Source organism: Neopsephotus bourkii, unplaced genomic scaffold (genome assembly GCF_033783945.1).
Source record: "Neopsephotus bourkii isolate Nb327-2 ecotype Australia unplaced genomic scaffold, CSIRO-AGI_Nbou_v1 NB_659, whole genome shotgun sequence".
In the NCBI taxonomy this organism is placed as follows: domain Eukaryota; kingdom Metazoa; phylum Chordata; class Aves; order Psittaciformes; family Psittacidae; genus Neopsephotus; species Neopsephotus bourkii.
In genome coordinates this window covers 7,567,952-7,580,474 of record NW_026901158.1, presented here as the reverse complement: position 1 = coordinate 7,580,474, position 12,523 = coordinate 7,567,952, and the positions used below count along the sequence as shown (strand labels likewise).

At 43.7% G+C, this 12,523-nt stretch overlaps 1 protein-coding gene across 2 annotated transcripts in view; it reads left to right on the top strand.

Moving 5' to 3' along the window:
- The window catches only part of TRIM32 (tripartite motif containing 32), a 477,288-nt gene extending 465,130 nt beyond the window's left edge, over window positions 1–12,158 (top strand). For both annotated transcript variants that reach the window (XM_061352935.1, XM_061352934.1), the window contains exon 3: window positions 12,148–12,158. The gene's annotated coding sequence lies outside the window, so the exon portion shown is untranslated. The remainder of the gene's footprint in view (window positions 1–12,147) is intronic.
- Window positions 12,159–12,523: the final 365 nt, after the last annotated feature.

Genomic DNA, 12,523 nt, shown 5'->3' with positions numbered 1-12,523 from the left:
ATTGAGCGCTGGATCCCAAACAGTCTACGACATGTACTGAGATGTTCCAGGCTTTATTTCACCATGTATATCACTGCCAAGCATTAAAAGCTGTAATAAAGGGTGAAGGGAGAGGGAGCCAGGACCCTGCTGGGCAGGATGATGGAGTGGGAGGGAGCTGCACTCAGTTACCATGTGATGGCATCCCAGCTCCTCCAGCATCCCCCTGCTATATAGCCCTCCAGCACCCTGGCTGGTGCAGTGGGTGCAGTGGGTATAGATGGGGAAGAGAAAAGAACTCACTGTTTAAAGTCACTTATTTCCCTCTCAAAATAAGCCAGTCTCAAGGTTATATCTGTTTAGTAGTCTTGTTATTCAAGGTATACCAGAGCAGAAAGTGTTTCCATGTCACTGCATGTGTGCTTACACGTGAAAGTATCAGCTTTGCTTTGGCAGAACCATCTAGAGCTTGCCCAGCCCATTTTCCCAAATATTAAGATAATAAATAGGTGGAAAAAAGGAACTAATTCCAGAAAGCAATGTCAGATCCATCTCCCTGGGAGGAAAATACACTTTTTTCATAAGCCCTTGTGCCACTTTACTGTGAGTGCCATAGACTGAGGCAGGGGCAAGGTTTCAGCTTAAGTGGGTTTTATACCTTAAATAATCTTGACCATCAGATCAGATCCTGGATAACAGGATCACCACTGATCTGGCCACAGTTTCTAGGACTGGGTCAGATTTGTAGCTTGTCAAAAGGATGATGAAGAAATTGATGTACACAGAAGCCAGGCCAGATTCAATGCTTCTGTTAAGACAATGGGCCTTATTCAGATTCGGTGGCCATTTATGTGGGATTTCTCAACACAACCTGCAGTTCCAATCATGAGAAACACAGAATCTTGATAGCTTACTGCTCAAAGCATGTAGGGGTTTTGTGGGGAAGGGAAATACATCATAGTTACAGCATCAGGCCACTGCCCTTCTCAGTATACTCAGTACAACAAAGCAGAAGGGTGGCTTGATATTTGTATCTTCAGTAAATAAACCTTTCTGATCCTTCAGGCAGAGTCTACGACTCTGCAATGTATTCCTGTGAGCTGTTGTTTTACCGTAAATATCCTTTGCTATATTAAATCATATATCACTTCCCAGTGCAGCTAATTTTCCATTCACTTTGACACTTGTGGGCAATATCCTCATGCCCTGATGTCCCATAAAGCACCCAAGCAGCATCCCTTAGTCGCGTCTCATTTGAATAGTCCCAGTCGCTCTGGGTGAGCATCTTAGTGCAAGAAAGGCAAATGAAATATTTACTTTTTGTTTTAACATGCCAGTAGTGAAAAGATATTGATGTGCTGAGGCTGGGACATTAAAATCAAAATTATGTTGGGAATAAAAAGCCAGGCATAAATTAGCACTGTTTACTTCATCTATGTTTTAAGAGAGTTTGCATTACCCCAGTGCCATATAACATGCCAAGGGTATTTGGGGGAATCTGCAGCACTGTATTTCAAGAAAGCTTCTGAGCCAAGATGACATTATGAAAGGCCACAGCAGAATTAATGAATGGCCACCAAAAAGCCTTTGCCAAGGGCTGACTGTGAAGATGCCATGTGAGAAAGTGGAAAGAAGGAAAGCAGTTGCGACGGACTGTCAAGGCAAAAGGGTAAAGACCAGCAAGAAAGGAAATGTGATTCGTACTTCTCTGCTGACATCCTTCAGCTGCTCATTTTCCCTGTAACACAATCTTACTGTTTGCATTGTTCCACCATCTTGCAGACCTTGTACTTGGCCTGACATAAAGATGCTCAAGGCTTTGGGTTGTCTGTATCCATCCTAAATTGGGTATATTATCCACATTTTTGGTTGATCATTCAGTCCAGTTGTACAAGGTTGTAGAACGTAAGCCAGCCAATAGTAGCAGAGGAGTTAATGACACTGTCTGTCTTCCAGTTATGCTCCTTTGTCCATGGTCTAAATCAGTTGCCACTGAGGGCATCATCCTTATTTAACTCTCAGAAACATTGGGCCAAAAAGGTGAAAGGAATCTCTTGTGTCATCAAATCCGATTCTCTGCCATCTCAGACCACCACATATATAACCCTGATCTGAAACACATCAAACAACAACTTACAGGCAGCTTGATTTCTGTCCCCTTTCTGTTATTTGAAGAGTTACTCTACTTATTTTTACAATACTTCTTTCAGTATTTGGTCCACCTGTGACATTTCATATCCAAGAAGTACTGTGCTACTGGTGTTGCTTAACCTAAACTTTTCACTTTCCTGTATTTTTATACCTCTCCTATTTTACTCTGAGAACACAATCACATTTGCTTTCTGGTTCACTGAATTCCCTCACTCCTCAATCCCTAGGAGGAAACATAAGAGACATGACTGAAAAAGTGATTTTCCCTTATTTTTTATTGAAAACATACATGTGTCCATGGGGAAGACTGAAAAGTCTCCATTTCATAGTTGTTCTTTCAGGATAATGAAGGTGATATACTGACAGGGAAGAATAAGGATGTGTGCTGGAAGTCTGCAGTTCGTACGAGCTCTTAGGCACCCTCTGTAGTACAAACCACACACACACAGAGTAAAAAACTACCTATGCCCGCACCTCAGTATACAATAGCAAGAAAAGGGGAAGAAGTGAAAAAAATCTCACCCAAAATCAAGCAATTCACGAAGCATAAGATGGCATGGAAGCATTCATGCTTAGTATGACACACGGAGGAAGAAGACCTGATCAAAGAGCACTCATTTCTACAGATGAGCCTTTTGAAGTTAAAGAGGGACTGCTGTAGTTAATGGACCCACTCGCACACGTAAGGACTACTGGATGAGACCATCAATTTTCTATAGGTCACTGGGACTAGACACAAATTCAGAAGGAATGAGAGAGCAAAGAAGTGGAGCTATTAGCACAAAGCCTGTCACTTTTTTCATTAAAATCAGAACTCATGCCAGAGGGTTGAAAAGTGGCCAATGCTGTATCCATCTTTAAATAAAGGTGTGAAAGGAGTTGAAGGAATTAAAAGCCGGCTTGCCTTCCTTCGATTGAAGAAAAGATAAGAGAAAACCCATTGATGATAAGGTGACAATGCCCCCAGATGCTTGGGACAAACGAGAGCGTGGAGGCTGTCACAGTAAATCATCATGCTTCTCCATCTATTTTAATGCATTTCAAAATGGTAACAAAAATAACGGATGCTTCTGAAGAAGCAGAGGGGATTTATTTAGGTTTTCAAAAGAGTTTTTGGAGAAAAGCCCTCACAAGGAGCTATTAAGGAAAGCTTAGTGGGTTACCTTGAGGTAAGAGGTAAAAGTTCTGTCATGGATTGAAAACAAGCTATGACATAAAAATCAAAGAGCTGTAATAAAAAGTCCAATTCTCAGCATGGGAAGAGGTTAATAGTGGGAGGTGCTCCTGGGACTGCTCCTAGGACCAGCACTGTTGCAGATATGTATTAAGAGCCTGAGGATGGGGTGGTATAAAGAAAAAGGGCAGCATTTCCTCCCTCTTTCATCTTCTTCTTTAGGCCACTTGGGTCTGAGAAGATGACAAGAAATTAATTGAAGACAGACCTCAGAGGAGGATGTAGGTGAGCAAATGAAATCCTGCTGAGGCCATTGCACAGAGAACGTGCTTTGGGAAGCACAATTGAAACTATTCATATACAAACGAATCATAGCCTCTTGGGGATAAGAGAAGAAGTAGCGCAGGATGTGTTCAATGCACAGTGGTCATCAAAGACCTGAATGAAATGCAGAGCTGTTTGGAGTGATGTTTTATTTCATTCCTTGTTTTCTACATCAGCTGCATGGGTTTGCCCTGGAAAAAGTCATCAACTGGGAGCAGCAGCTTAAGGAAAACATTGCAGAAATAGATAGGAACTAAAGGAGGTAAGGAAAAGAATGAGGATTTCTACGGATAAGAGTGGATTTCTTCTCATACACAGGGAAAAGGTGATACCAGGGTGTCACCATCCTGCAAGGGGTATCTAGGTGATGGAAGTGCAAGAGAAAGAAAAGGTAACAAACTAAACAGTGGTCTTGGGGTTTGTATTTTGTTTATGCTGAAGCAAATAGGCTGAAATCTCAGAGCTGAACTGTGTATGTGTGTACCTGGAGTTCAACAACCAAGAATAAAAGATATCCAGGTCAATCAGCTGCTCTGTTTGCTCTTTTCAGCATTAAATGGAGAAAAGGTCACTTGAGCAAATTAAGAAGCAAACAGAGTAAATAAAAGGAAACAATTTCTCCCTTTAAACATAACTAACCTGTGTCATTTCCAGCTGCTTGTTTGCTTTGAGGCAAATAACAACAAGAGCTTCCTGAATTTCTCTGTGGAAGAAAGCCTGGGCAGTAATGACGAGCTTAGAGCTCACAAGTGCTTAAATAAAGTCATTTCTCATTGTGTGAACTCTGTACCCACAGCATGGAAATGGGACAATGCTTTCCTTAAAGTAGACACATCTAAGTCTGGAGACTTGCAATAGAGGGGAAATTGGGAAGGAAATTGCCCAGGTCATTCAAAGAGGTGAAGTACCTGGAGCAGCACTTCTGCACACAGCCAAAATTGTCCTGTAGCTAAGTGCAGTGGCCTGATATAGCCCCATCATTCTCTGACCCCCATCCTAACTTCCCCTCTATGCTTCAGAACACCTCAACTTTGGGTGTTGTCATGAGGGGTATATAGCCGTGAAGGAGTACTTGTTAAGAGAGCTTTTAGAATTAACTTATCAAGCAAGTGATTTAAGGTCTTTCCAAGCCTATAGGAGACACTGGTATGCCAGGAGCCCAATGCAGTCAGAAGTTCAGATCCCAGAGGTTATTTTAAATCTTTGTTTGCAGAAAGCTTCCAAGCTTATGCTGGAGAAAGCACAAATCAATTAACCCAATCCTGATCTCCCATGGACTCAAACAGGAATGAGAGGAGGATTACACAACCAAAACAGCTATGAGAATCAGGCCCCATATATGAAATATTCATCAGTTGCCATGGCAGACTCTGTCCTGTTTTATCACACAGGCTGTCAGGGCATAGTATATTGATTGTAGATACCAGTGCAATAAGCTTGCTACAGTTATAAACTCACAAAAGGACACAAGAGGATCATGGTTTTCTATTTTTGAGAGGGATGCAAATCCATTTGAATTCTCATCTGAACAGGTCTGATGGGATAGAGCCCTCTGCTCATATAGATGGGTGCTGCTTTATGACTCAGATCAAAACCTGGCCCTGGGGACTGTTACTTGATTTCTGCTGTGGCAGGAGTGTGTCTGTGTAATTTTAAATGCTGTCAGTTGAATTCCAGGTGACAGCCTGTTCTCTCCAGCATCAGATGCCAGAAATTCTGAAAACCTCAGCCAAAATGTGGGATTGCTGCACAGGAGTTATAATGAAGTGAGATACTGATCCCAAAACAGCCCCACTTCCATGAGGTTATGTCAGTCTTAGGAGAACCCTGAACACAAACCAGGCTTGGGCATCAGTGGGCATCTACATCTTGATGTAGCTTGCCAAAACACAAACACACCCCACAAGCACAGATTAAGGCACTATTGGCATCTGATTCGGCACGGTTGGAGTGGTTCCATGTGAAACAAGCTTGACAGGGATGCTCATGGGAAAGAGGTGATGCTGAATGCCTCAGAAGACATCACTGCTGGGGTTGCTCATGTTGTGGAGCCCTTCTCCATGGGAATCCCAGTTCTCCCAGTTCCCTGTCCCTCCTCCAGAGTTCTAGTCTGTTGTGGGAAATGTCTCAAGAGCGCTGCTTCGCAGGATGACCCATGCCTGATAGCTGCTGTCAAAGTCAGGCTCTTCCTCTGTTTTCTGGTGTGTAAGGGGAGAGGAAAGAATCAGCAGGGAAATGTCAGCAGCTACTCGTAGCTTTGGCTGCGTTAGCTGTTATCTCACCATGATAAGCAGGTGGACAGGGGGTGAAAAAACCTCTCATTCTGCAAGTGAATGTCCTTGCCTCTTTCCCACAGCACCTTCTCCTGTGAGTTTCGTGCTGTCAAAGTCTGACACAGTCCTTTCTGCAAGCAGCCAAGCTGGCTCTTCCCGAGGGCAGCATCTTCCTCAAGGGTACACACTGTGCTGTGGGCAGGGACCCAGGAGCTCTCAGAAGGAGATGCTCTGAAGGGCATCCTTCCACAGGAAAGGCAGAAGCATGGTGTGCCTCAGGATATGTTAGCTCAACTTGAAGTGTTATAAGTGAGGTGCCAGTGTGGGGTTTTATTAGGATTCAATATTGGATATTCTTTCCCTGCTGCTATAATGCAGCTTTTGACAGTGACAGGATGAAGTTCCGCTCACTCCTCCCTCTCAAACTTGCTGTCCTCCTTCTTCACACCATCTCTGCTATAGCATGTGATCACTCCCTGTGCACCACCAGGCTTCAAATCACCCTTTCAGCAAGGAAAGTGTGCAAGAAAGTCAACAGGACACAGTTACCTGCCTTTTAGACACTAATGGTGGATGAGTTTCTGCACATTTGTAGCCTGGATCAGAGAGAATTTCTCTCTTTCCAACTTCTTCCACAAAAATCCCCAAGCTTTTTGCAAATATTAAAGGCTGTATTCTTAGCTTCTTACTCATGATGAGCAATACTTCATTCAATGTGATTGCACTCAAGTCGATGGGATTACTCATGAAAGAAATGCTACTGACTGTAAGAGCAGACATCCCAATACGATTGATTAATTCTGCTTTACAGCATATTTGTGAGGCTTAACAGATGGGAATATTGACATTAGAAGTTCATGTGATTGGCTCAAGGTCAGCAAGTGACAGGGCTGGGAGCTCAGCCAAAGCCTTGATTTCTTTTCCCTCTCATTTCAGTCACGAGATCAAAGATTTAAAATGTAGAAACCAGCAACTCAGGAACTCTTCAGTTTGCAAAAAGGAGCTGTCAGCTTGAAGGAAGAGCCCCTCACATGGCAGTGAAGGCAACCACTGTGAGGATGTGGAGGAAGTGGAGGAAAGCTAAATACTCTGAGGAGACGGGAAGAGGGAGGGAGGAAAGTCAGATGCTGATTTTCAACTTCTTTCAACACCAACACTTGAATAAAGGTTGAAATCATGCTTGGGATGATGATCAGGGTACTGCATTCTGTTGTTTGCTCGCTTAACAACTGCATCCTAGAAGCAATGTAGTGTTTTAAAAGCCTCTAAAGGGACTGAGAAAATCCTCTTTGTTCTTATCTGGAGACACCACATTACCATATTTGACTCTCTTAGACTGAAAAGAGATACCCTGAAGGGACAAACACCTGTTTGAATCTGGGCAAGCTTCCTGTTGTGGAAGTCTGTACAAACCTCCAGCTCCTCTATGATTGTGTACTTCCTATGGTAGAGGCTTCCTATGGTATCTTTGGTTCAGGAAGGCATCCCTTTCCCATGCTTGCTCTGTCATCTCTCACCTTCCCTTCTTCATTTCTTGCTTCAAACAGGACAAAGATCTAATCTCTTAAACAGCACTTTCTACCCCTCAAAGGCTTTCTTGCACTTACATTGATGCTCCAGCCTTCACTTGCATTCTGCAATGTCGCCATCTGAAACGTTATTCCAGCTCTATGGCACCTGCTCAAACACCTGCTCTGGGGAAAGCAGCCAAATAATTAGCACCATTTTTCTAATGACCAATTTGTAGCTGATGAGGCAAAGCAAACAGGAGGGATGGTGGCCATGAGCCCTCAAGGAGCACTGACTGCAGGACTTGTCCCTATGGCTGAATCACCCATTCATCTCTGATTCACCTGGTAAGACCTTCATCCTCCCTGCGCAAGACTTGGAAGCTCCCTTGCTCCCACTGCGTGCCAGGCTTTATGCTTGCCTCTGGTGGCACAAGGGCCAGGCTGTCATTTCACTATGAGGCAGTGAACAGAAGGATCCAAATGCAGCTCCGAAGAATCCTCAATCTGGCATTAATCACCTGCTTGGAGATGCCGGCAGGCAGTGACATTTTCTGAGTGGCACGTAACCAGACATCTGCTGAACGATCCAGCAGCTCGATCCAAAGGGAGGAGGATGCCTTTTTGTCTCCTCCCTGTAGGAAATGAAAGGTCATGGCAGTCCCAGGGAAGTGGGAAAAGAAAGGTTATCCATGGAGCCAGAGTCCCTGGGCAGCAAGAGGTCATTTCATGGGGAGCCCAGTACGCCTGTGTACACCGCTCACTGCGTGTGGATGTAAATCAGTGTCACTCCTAAAGCTGATGGGAGAATCAGATTTAAGTAAAGAAGTGAATAACTTTCCTGTAGGAAGCAAATAGATGAAATCACTTGGACCAGACTGAGACCGTGAAGGAATCTGTATTGTGACAAAACTCACCTGGAACAGGCACCTCCATTCCTGTGCTTCTTGGGAGGGATTCTGAAATGACCTCTCCTCTGTTCTGTCAAATGCAAAATATGAATCTAATCGAACTCTGGATCTGAGCCAGCATAGTAATGTACCTGTTTCTGCAAAATACATTTCTCTGAAATATAACACTGATCAAAGAATAAAATAAGAATAGGCACATGGGTTTTCTATTGGAAAATGCTGATTTATTGAACCCAAGATGTTTAATAAAGATACATTGATTTCTTACAAAAATGTGAGGACTTTCAGTAAGTTACAAGATGCACTGAGGGACAAAACAAGAAGCCAAATTTAACTCCTTAGTGTTGTATAAGCTGAGCTAGAGGAATAATACCTAAATTACTGTTCTGAGGTTTAAAAAAATGTTGATTTTTCATTTCTAATACTGCACCTCACTGCAAACCAGTAAACTTCTGATCACATCAACCTTCAGCACTTCTGTAGTCTCTTCAGCTGAAGACATAGAAAGCTTCTCACCCAGGAGAAACCCTATACACCAGCATTATAAATGCTGGTTGAAAGGCTGATGTTGCTTTGGAGGTGCTGATGCCGTGCAGGCTCCTTAAGATAAGAGTAACAGTGGCATGTAACGACATGAAGCCTTTCCATCCATGGGCTTTCCCCAAAACCAATATGAAATGTCAACTGACTTGACCCCCCTTGCTAACGAAGACTGCTTCATGTCACCTCCTGGTTTTATATCATCCAAACTTAGTTTTGATTTGTAAGAAACATTCTTCTTTATCTTTCCTAAATCACTTTCACATAGAGATAAAGATCATGCCAAATGTCAGCCCCAGCCAAAAAAATACAACCCTTTTTTATTGGCAGGGTTTGTGGATTTCTATCACTCTTGCTCTGCTGAACTGATCAGATTGGATAGGATAGGGCCAAGATTTCTCTTGGCTGTAGTACTTTCAGCTCATTCAGTGCACCGCTGGGGACAGAAGCATAAGGGACAGGATGCAGAGTGTGCCAGATGAAAGATGCTGCCTCTAGAATGGCCTGAGATGCCTGGTGCAACCCTAACAACATCTAGAAAGGATTACGGGTAAAAGAGGGGAGATGGTCCAAGAGCTGGTGACAACACCATGTCAAGCAGTTGGGCACAAAAGGAAGAGTGACAAATGTCTTTATCCATTGCAAATTGCAAGAGAAGCTTGAGGACCTGGAGGTTACAAGAGAAGTTCCAATTTTGCTGGTGCAACAGCATTACCAGTGTTTGTTCTTGGGAGCAATGCAAACATTCCCTTGGTAGGTACAGTTGGTCAAGGTTTTGATGTTGTCTCTCATGGCAAGTGAAGAGTCAGGTGACATTTAAAGCAAGATGAACCATCACAAACACGTGAGAATGGAACTTCATATTCCCACCCATAAGAAATATATGCATAAGTGTGTGCGTATATAGCTATATATATAAATATATATATGTATGAACCAGAGAGGTGAAAACCTTGGATAGATTTCAGACTCCTGGCTGCTTTCCAGCAATGCTTTAGAAATACAGTACTAAATTTACATTGGTTTCAGTAATTCAAGACTAGAATTTCCCCCTGGAGATCCCATCTGCTCCTCACTTACATGAATCCCCCAAACTGGGAAACAACAGCACAGACATCATATTAAATCACTGGTTTTATCATTCCCATTCAGTTTTTATCCTGGATCTGATGATCTGCCAGGATAGAATGCTGCCTCACTTGCTTTATCAAACAACATGGCATGCAGGAATCCAGGCAGCACTGAGGTGTTCAGCGGCGTGGCTGGTTGCTGGAGGATGCAACCCCTCTAAGCTCTTAAATGCTGTGTTCCTGGGAGCTGGCACACTGGGATCTTTTCCTGACAGCCTGGCATTAGCAGATTAACCATGTGGGAACAGGAGAGGAATTAGCTTGGAAGTTTTTGTGGAAGTTGATGAAAAAGAATTTCACTGATGAAGAAGAAATCATGCATTGGATCATGCAGAAAATGCATCAGATATGACACATGGGCAGCATCTCACAGATACTGGTGAAACAGGAGGCCAAGGTGAATGTATAAATGTATGAGCTTAGGTGACAGGAGCTCATTCACGCTCCACACAGTGGCTTACAGGCTCTTTCTAAATAATTATGCATTTTTCCCCTTGAATATTACAAGGGATCCAAAAAACATTTTCTAAACACTATTTGCATTTGAGCAGGACAGGGATGCACGCGGTGGTGGAGATGGAAACTACTGCACCTTTCTCTTCTCTGCAAAACAGAGCTGCATCCAAACCTAACCACTGAAACAGGGTGGGTGGAAAGAATAGGAATGTCTCTTAAAATCCTACCACAGGAGGCCCTTTTTATGCACCAGAAGGGTAGAGGAAGGTTGCAGGGCTGAGAGGAAGCATCTGTAGGAGCAATAATCCCTTCCCTGGGCTCAAGGGGGCATTTGTGATCTGCAGCAGCTCTGAAGGCAGCGCTGTGCAGATGGTCACTGCTTCAGCTTGTGTCACTGCTTCAACTCTTACCTGCGTCTCCCTGACAGAGAGAGGAAAAGGAATTTATGCTCCAGGAAAGGCTTTACCTGAGGATAAAGGACACAGATCCCTTCCTGTGGGTGCCCACAGCTCCACCGCTTTGTAGTCCAGTGCTCCGATAGCTCCACAGGGCTGACAAAGGGCTGCCTTGTGTGACTGCTAAGGAGCAATAGCAGTTTCTTCCAGCTTCTGGCTCTCTGATAGCTGGATTCCTCACTTCAGCCCAGAACCCACCAATGCTAATGGCTGGTGGCCTTTTCCTCATGATTTACCTAGTGGGATTTGTCCTGGGCACAACTGCAGGGCTTATCCAGGGAAGCCTCCTCCTACACAGCAGCACTAAGGGGCACAGACCAAGGCTGGCTCAGAAGATTTAGCTCTTCAAGATCCTTTGGTTTTGCGGTTAACCCATATCCCTGTATCCCATTAATAGAGCCTGACCGAGGCTGTGAAGCTTTTAAGTGGCTTTTGTTCCTGTGAAAGATGCAGCAATCCTATCAAGCCCTGTTTGGCTTCTGCAGAGGGACAGATGAGGAGAGGAAGGCCCTCTCCTCCTCTTCCCTTCTGCAGCACTCATACAGGCTAAAATTAAACAAGAGAGAACAGTTGGAGAGCAGCAGGTGGGAAGGGCTCAGCTGCACATTTGGGTCATTGCAGACAAATTCTTGCTCCAATTGACATCAAGCCCTTTTCCACCCAGACACAGCAGCAGATCTGAGGAGGGCAGGAGAGGACTGGCTGAGTGGCAATGGTACAGGGCTGCAGACATCCTCTCCTCGAAGGGCCTGTCCCCATCATGGAGACTTGCATTACCTCCATGGCCAGGCTGCCAGTAAATTTTGGCCCAATAGTTTTCTAGTTCAAAGGACTTCTATCACTCCAGTATTATCACAGACATTCTAGCCATAAAATCCCTGCAGCATAGCTCAATGTCTCAAATACTCCCATTTTACAGGTGGAAATCTGATGCATAGAGAGTAATTCAATGTAGTGGGTGAAAGAAGGATTTTTATCCATGTGAAAGTCTTAGACATTATCCCAGCTCTTAATCTTCCCTTCCCCACCTCAGAAGTGATCAGCAGATCCTACCCACCTGAATGGAGCATTCACCTTGTGCAGGTTACAGCTACCAAAGGGAGTCAAAACAGGGAGCCTCAGTGCTTTATAAATCACAGTAAAGGAGAAACAGGTCACAGAAATCCCACCCTCAATTGCCATAACACACTTTGGTACAATTATTTCTCTGTGTATGCAAATATATTTCCCTTGTCATATCTATTAGTAAAATCCATAACATTGCCAGAAATAATCCAAAGGCACAATAATTAGAAATACAATATTAATAGAGGTGATGTATATGAAGAGCATAAAGTGCCTCCACGTGAGTCCAGCTCTGTTCCCTGTCCTACCTACTGTTGATGTCTGACCTTGACCAAGTTGGTTAACGTCTCCATGTCTTCAATAAAACCTGTCTCGTAAAATCTGGATAATAGCATTAAACTTATCTACATCAGATGAAGGTTTTGATGTTTAATCAATAAAGATTTGTAAAAAGCTCTGAGATCCTCTTAAAAAAGGCTATGTCCACAAAAGCTTGCAGCATTATCCAAGACTAATGAGTGAGAGGAGGTACAAGCTGCCCCATTGACATGTCAGTG